Below are 6,921 nucleotides of genomic sequence, written 5' to 3'. Positions count from 1 at the left end.
TAAATCGGTCCCCATTTCTCGCCGTCAGGTTTCCACTCCCCGGCCCGGTCCTCAGTCACAGTCCACCTGTGACACTATGATAATCCTTACGGTGCTTGCAGGGCTCCCGCGTACCCCATAAATTAGGCCGAGGTTATTAAACGTCAATGCTGGTGAGCAGGAGAGGGGTTGTGGGACCAGGGACAGCTGACGCGGATTAGCTCTTTATTAACACAGCACGTCTTCTCCCAGGATTTACAGGGACTTATTGGGACGTTACTATTACAGCGGGGACGAGGGGGCCGCCTTCTCCCCCAAGAATAAAATCCAATATCCACAGATCCCTTCTAGGGTTTAATCTCTCGCTGCTCATTCCTGATCTTTGCCCCATGCACATTCCTGGTGTCCATTCCCACTAAGATTAAAACAATATATAAGTCCTTGAGTCGCTTTCTTAAAAATCCCTTTCAGCTGTTTCTTAGTCCTCCTATCTGTTTCTGGGAAAGCTGGGTGACAACCAATATGGCCGCCATTACAACTTCCACACCCTATCTGTCCAGTAATACTTCCATACATCCAATATTGCTGTATAACTGGGCAGAATTGCCGTTCAGGAACCTAGAAAAGCTGGGTAAAAACAATCATGGCTGCCATTAGAGGGCACACACCCCAGCGTCCTGACCGGCAGACCTGCCTCGTTGTACGTTAATACATCCCCCCCCCATTGCCATATTGCTACATAACTCAGTAGAATTGCTGTTCAGGAATCTAGAAAAGCTGGGTAACAACCAGAGAGCTCACACACCCTAAGGTCTGGAAATCTGCCTAGTAATACATTCTTACATCCACCATTTTCATATCACGGCATAACTAGGCAGAATTACCATTCAGGAACTTGGAAAAGCTCTACCAATATGATGCCAGTACAGCTCCCCAAATTTATTGTCACCCAACTTTCCCGGCTAACAACACAAGATCTACCAAGTTGTACAGCAATATAGAAACACGTTCAGGACTCTAGGAAATCTGTGTGACAACCCTGAATACTATTCATCCGTTTCTTCTTTTTTCCTGTTTCTGGGAAAGCTGGGTGAAAAATATGGCCGCCATTACTTACACAAATATCAGCTTCCCGTTGCCACCACTAGAGGGCGATCTGTTTGTCAATCCTACTCAGGTCAATAGGAGCCATATACAGATCGCCCTCTAGTGGCAGCAATAGGCAGCTGAGATTTCCACAAGTGTGTGGTGGGGATTGAGGAACGGTGCTCTGTACTAAAGTAACGAATTTAGGATTTAGCGGTTGGCAGGCGCTTTCTGTGTCCTATCGGGGAAACCGCTTTGTGCTGCGGTTGCTACTAATGAAAAGCAGCCGGTAATGTCTCAGGACGAGAGATTTACGGCAGCGAGGGCACATGGGCACCGCTCACCGGCAAATCGCCCAGTTTGTAATGCCGCGCTGTCTCCTGGTCCTTCACCTATTCCATCATTTATAACACTGGGGAATGGAGATCTGACCGCGGTAATCTACGGAGGAAGTCATCACATATAGAATGGATGTTTCTCGCTATTACGATGGCCGGGATATGGGAGGATTGAAAGCAGGCGCTAGCATATAACACTGCAATATTATACAGAGTCGCAGTCCACACTGCTCTGTTTCTCTACTGCTTTCCCTGTGTGTCAGTCTTTACTGTAATTCTAGCATTCTATTCACAAATCAGAGACAAGGATAAGCAGCGCTAGAAGTCCTGCCCATAGAGAAGTGGCTATACAGTGCGAGGAATTGAAGTAAGATGAATCAATTCTTGTCAATAAAACTTGTGATTATCTTGTGACTATTGCCCTGCGGATCTCCTCTGCATAACAGTTCAAAATAGTTAAGGGTACGATTTTGTGGTGCCCACTGCGGCCTTCAGCTATATAGAAGTGAGGAGGAGTCAGGATGCTGTGCAACGTTGTTACCTGCACCCTGTACTGATTCAGCTTTCGGGTTGTGCAGCGCCATCCACATTCCCCCATGATAGGGCTAGCCAGATTGGCCCCATATTAGTGCTGGCCACATGCCCCCTTGATTACGCCAGGAAAAATGGCTTCCATATCATTGCCAGCCACTTACCCCCATAAAAGTGCCAGCCAGATTAGCCCCATATCAGTGCTAGCTTTATGCCCCCATAATAGTGCCAGCTAGAGTGGCCCACATATTACTGACAGCCACTTACCCCCCATAAAAGTGCCAACCAGATTATTCCCATATTAGTGCTAGCCACATTCTCTCATGATAGTGCCAACAAGGACGGCTTCCATATCAGTTCTAGAAACATGCCCCCATATCAGTACCAGCCACTTAACCCCATAATTTCACCAACCAGAATGGCCTTATATTAATGGCAGCCACTTACCCCATAATAGCACCAGCCAGAGTGCCCCCATATCAGTGTCAAAAAATATCCCCATAGTAGCACAAACCAGTGTCCCCATATCAGTGTTAGAAACATGCCCCCATATCAGTACCAGCCACTTACCCCATAATAGCACCAACCAAAATGGCCCTATATTAATGGCAGCCACTTACCCCATAATAACACCAACCAGTGTCCCCATATCAGTGTCAGACACATATCCCCATAATTGCACCAACCAGAGTGTCCCCATATCAGTGTCAGCCACATATCCCCATAATTGCACCAACCAGAGTGTCCCCAAATCAGTGTCAGCCACATATCCCCATAATTGCACCAACCAGGGTGTCCCCATATCAGTGTCAGCCACATATCCCCATAATTGCACCAACCAGAGTGTCCCCATATCAGTGTCAGCCACATATCCTCATAATTTCACCAACCAGAGTGTCCCCATATCAGTGTCGGGCACATACCCCCATAATAGCATCAACCAGAGTGTCCCCATATCAGTGTCAGCCACATATCCCCATAATTTCACCAACCAGAGTGTCCCCATATCAGTGTCGGGCACATACCCCCATAATAGCACCAACCAGAGTGACCTCCATATCAGTTCCAGCCACATCCCCTCCTAATAGCAACAACCAGAGTGACCTCCATATCGGTGGAGATCTGAGACCCCCATAATCGCGGGGACTGGGAGGTTTTAGACGTGTTTGCACAGCTTCTCCTCACTGTTTTGTGGAGGGATCATGTGAAAACACGTCTGTGCACTCCAGATAGAAGAAACTCCTGTGACTACTTTACACATGTCAGATACATGTAATGAAACGGTGGTCACCCAGACAGGAAGTCAGCTGGTTGCTAGGCAACCTGTAATCACACCCCCTACAGAATACACTAAGGGGAGGATGAAGACGAGAAATAAACAGATCCTGCTTAGTGATGTCACGCTGATCCCGCTGTGAGCCCCGCCGCTGCTGAGGTGGAGTTACACTTTAATTACTATCACAAATCCCTGCTAAAGCTGCAGCAAATATAACGCTGGATTTTTACTTGTACTTATAAGTCGATAAAAAAAATAACCTGAGTATTCAGTGTAATCCGGCGCGGAAAGACACAGGACGCTTTATCACAGTGAATGGACTGTCTCATCTCCTACGTATGTCCCCCTCCCCCATAGCTGTGCCCGCTCCTGTGTGAGGTGACGCAGCGTCTGCGCGGTATTTATAACCAGTCTGATGAGGTCACACAGACACAATGACCGATCCCGGGAGACGGCAGACAGGTCACCACCCGCTTATACCCACTTCATCAAGTCCTGACGTCGCCCTCTGCCCAGTTCTAGTCCCACATTTTTTTATATCTGTTCCTGGGAAAGCAGAGTGACACAACCAATATAGCTGCCTTCACAGGAGATTCCACCCAGCTTTACCAACATCCGGAATGGCAAATATGCCTAGTTATACAGATAAACATCCCTGTGCCCACATTATATCATCATAATAATAACATTTACTGCATTGCTGCCCATCTGGAGATGCCCTCACCAGCAGACCCAGGAATCTAGGACCGAAATCTCCCTCTATTCTCGTACTCGGACCAACATTGTTATGGAGACACTGTGGATGTGGCTCTCACTGTCATGGTAGTGCTGTGGCTGTCACTCTAATCGAGACACTGTGGTTTGGGCTCTCACTGTTAAAGGGGTATTGTGGTGTCACTGTCGTGTCATTGTTATGGGGACACTGGTTCTCATTATTATAGATGTACTATGGTGCCACTGTTATGGGGACACTGTTGCTCTCTGTTACAGGTAGCGCAGTCGCTATCACTGTTATGGGGACACTGTTGCTCTCTGTTACAGGTAGCGCAGTCGCTATCACTGTTATGGGGACACTGTTGTTATTATTGGGGCACTGTAGCTGTCACTGTTATGTGGAATCGGTGGCTCTCACTGTTATGGGGGAATGTCGCCACCATTGTCATGGGGATATTTGTAGCTATTACTGTTATGGGGTGACTGTCACTGTTATTGAGGACTGTCGCTGTCATGTGGGCACTGAAGCTATCACTGTTATGGAGGTACTTTAGCTATCACTGTGATGGGGACACTGTCACTCTCTGTTATAGGGAGTGCTGTAGCTGTTACTGTTATGGGGGTATCTGTGGCTCTCACTGTTATGGAGGTATCTGTGGCTGGCACTGTTATGGAGGTATCTGTGGCTCTCACTGTTATGGGGGAATGTTGCCATCATTGTTATGGGGATATCTGTAGCTGTCACTGTTATGGGGGTATCTGTGGATCTCACTGTTATGGGGGACTAGTTGTTACTGCTATAGGGGACTAACACCGTCATGGGGATATCTGTAGCTGTCACTGTTATGGGGGTATCTGTAGCTGTCACTGTTATGGGGATATCTGTAGCTGTCACCGTCATGGGGGTATCTGTAGCTGTCACTGTTATGGGGGTGTCTGTAGCTGTCACTGTTATAGGGGTGTCTGTAGCTGTCACTGTTATGGGGGTGTCTGTAGCTCTCACTGTTATGGGGGTGTCTGTAGCTGTCACTGTTATGGGGGTATCTGTAGCTGTCACTGTTATGGGGGTGTCTGTAGCTCTCACTGTTATGGGGATATCTGTAGCTCTCACTGTTATGGGGGTATCTGTCACTGTTATGGGGGTATCTGTAGCTGTGACTGTTATGGGGGTGTCTGTAGCTGTCACTGTTATGGGGGTGTCTGTCACTGTTATGGGGGTATCTGTAGCTGTCACTGTTATGGGGATATCTGTAGCTGTGACTGTTATGGGGGTGTCTGTAGCTGTCACTGTTATGGGGGTGTCTGTCACTGTTATGGGGATATCTGTAGCTGTCACTGTTATGGGGGTATCTGTAGCTGTCACTGTTATGGGGATATCTGTAGCTGTCACTGTTATGGGGGTATCTGTAGCTGTCACTGTTATGGGGGTATCTGTAGCTGTCACTGTTATGGGGGTGTCTGTCACTGTTATGGGGGTATCTGTAGCTGTCACTGTTATGGGGGTGTCTGTCACTGTTATGGGGGTGTCTGTCACTGTTATGGGGGTGTATATAGTTTACTGTGTCTTACACGGGGGGTTTCTCTTTGATTTCACAATATTGGGGGGCAGGCTGGTAGATGCAGTGTTATGAGTAGATCAGTGCCCCGTCAGTGACTGGCGCGGGGTCATAGAACTGACGTGCCAATAATCACCATCAGATTTCATAACAAGCTGCAATGTGTCACACAAGAGGCCGCAGATAAATCTCTCACAAGCCGGAACAGCTGACAATGTGCCCCAGATCCCCCGACGACAGCTGGCGCGCCTGGCACCGTGTCACCCTCTATCCAGTGCCCGGCTTGTGTGCGCCGCGGTTCAGCTTCACAGCGATATCCCCCAGGACGCAGGGAAGAATCCGCGGCGCGTTGTTGATGGACAGCGGCAACAGATGAAAGTCCAGACCAGTAACAGCTCGTGTTTCCATACCGAACCCGTCATGTACGAGCGCCACAGACCACGCGCTAATCAACCCCAGCAAATACACTCAGCTTTCCCAGATCCCTGACAGGCAATGATACAGGAGAGGGGGTGCACTGCTGCCTATCAGGTGCCTGGGAAAGCTGGGTGACAACCCCTGTGAGGGGGACATATCAGTTGTCTTACCAGAAACAGATAGAACTAAGAAGCTGCTGAATATGACGACCATTATAACTCCCAGCATGGCACCCAGCTTTCCTAGAGTCCTGAATGGCAAATCTGTCTGTCTATTCAGCGATTTGGGACTGTTTCTCTGCAGAAACAAAGCAAATCCGCAGGGGCGCAGTTATGGGGGTGCAGGGTTAGTCCGGGCCCCGGTACATGAGGGCCCTCCACCATGTAGGACACCAGTATTACAGAGGGTAGGTGGGGGCCATGGTACAGATTTTGCAGCGGGGGCCAGAAACTTCACTTTACGCCAATCTAGTAGACTTCGCCTATAATGGCGGCCACTCAGCTTCCCCAGGAAGAGATGTAACTAAGGAACAGCCAAAAAGAAGACGATGAAATAAGTTTCCTTGGCCATTCTTGTAATTGAAGCCGGTCTGGATCCCCCCTCCCTCCCCCTTTCGACGCTGCTTAGATAGTTCCGTAACTGGCAATATTACAGACGCGACTGATTAGACGAACAGCGATGGCGGGGGGGGGGAAGGGGACCCCATAAATCCATTTTTTTTAGGAAAAGGCAGGAAACCCCTTTAAGTTAGTGACCACCAATATGCCTTTTCACGTTCGCCTAGTCTAAGTCCTGCAGGCGGGAGCCGGGGCTCTGATGACAGCCGGGGCTCTGATGACAGCCGGGGCTCCGGCTCCAACACCCGCGATCGAAGTTTAATTCGATTGCGGCCGTTTAAACCGTTAAATGCCGCCGTCAATAGCGTCCGCGGCATTTAACTTGTTTACAGAGGGAGTGCGCTCCCTCTGTCACCCATCGGCGGCCCGCAAATGCAATCGCGGGTCTCCGATGGGGTGTCATGGCA

This window comes from Rhinoderma darwinii, chromosome 6 (genome assembly GCF_050947455.1).
Source record: "Rhinoderma darwinii isolate aRhiDar2 chromosome 6, aRhiDar2.hap1, whole genome shotgun sequence".
Taxonomy (NCBI): Eukaryota; Metazoa; Chordata; class Amphibia; order Anura; family Rhinodermatidae; genus Rhinoderma; species Rhinoderma darwinii.
Note: the sequence above shows the minus strand (reverse complement) of the source record.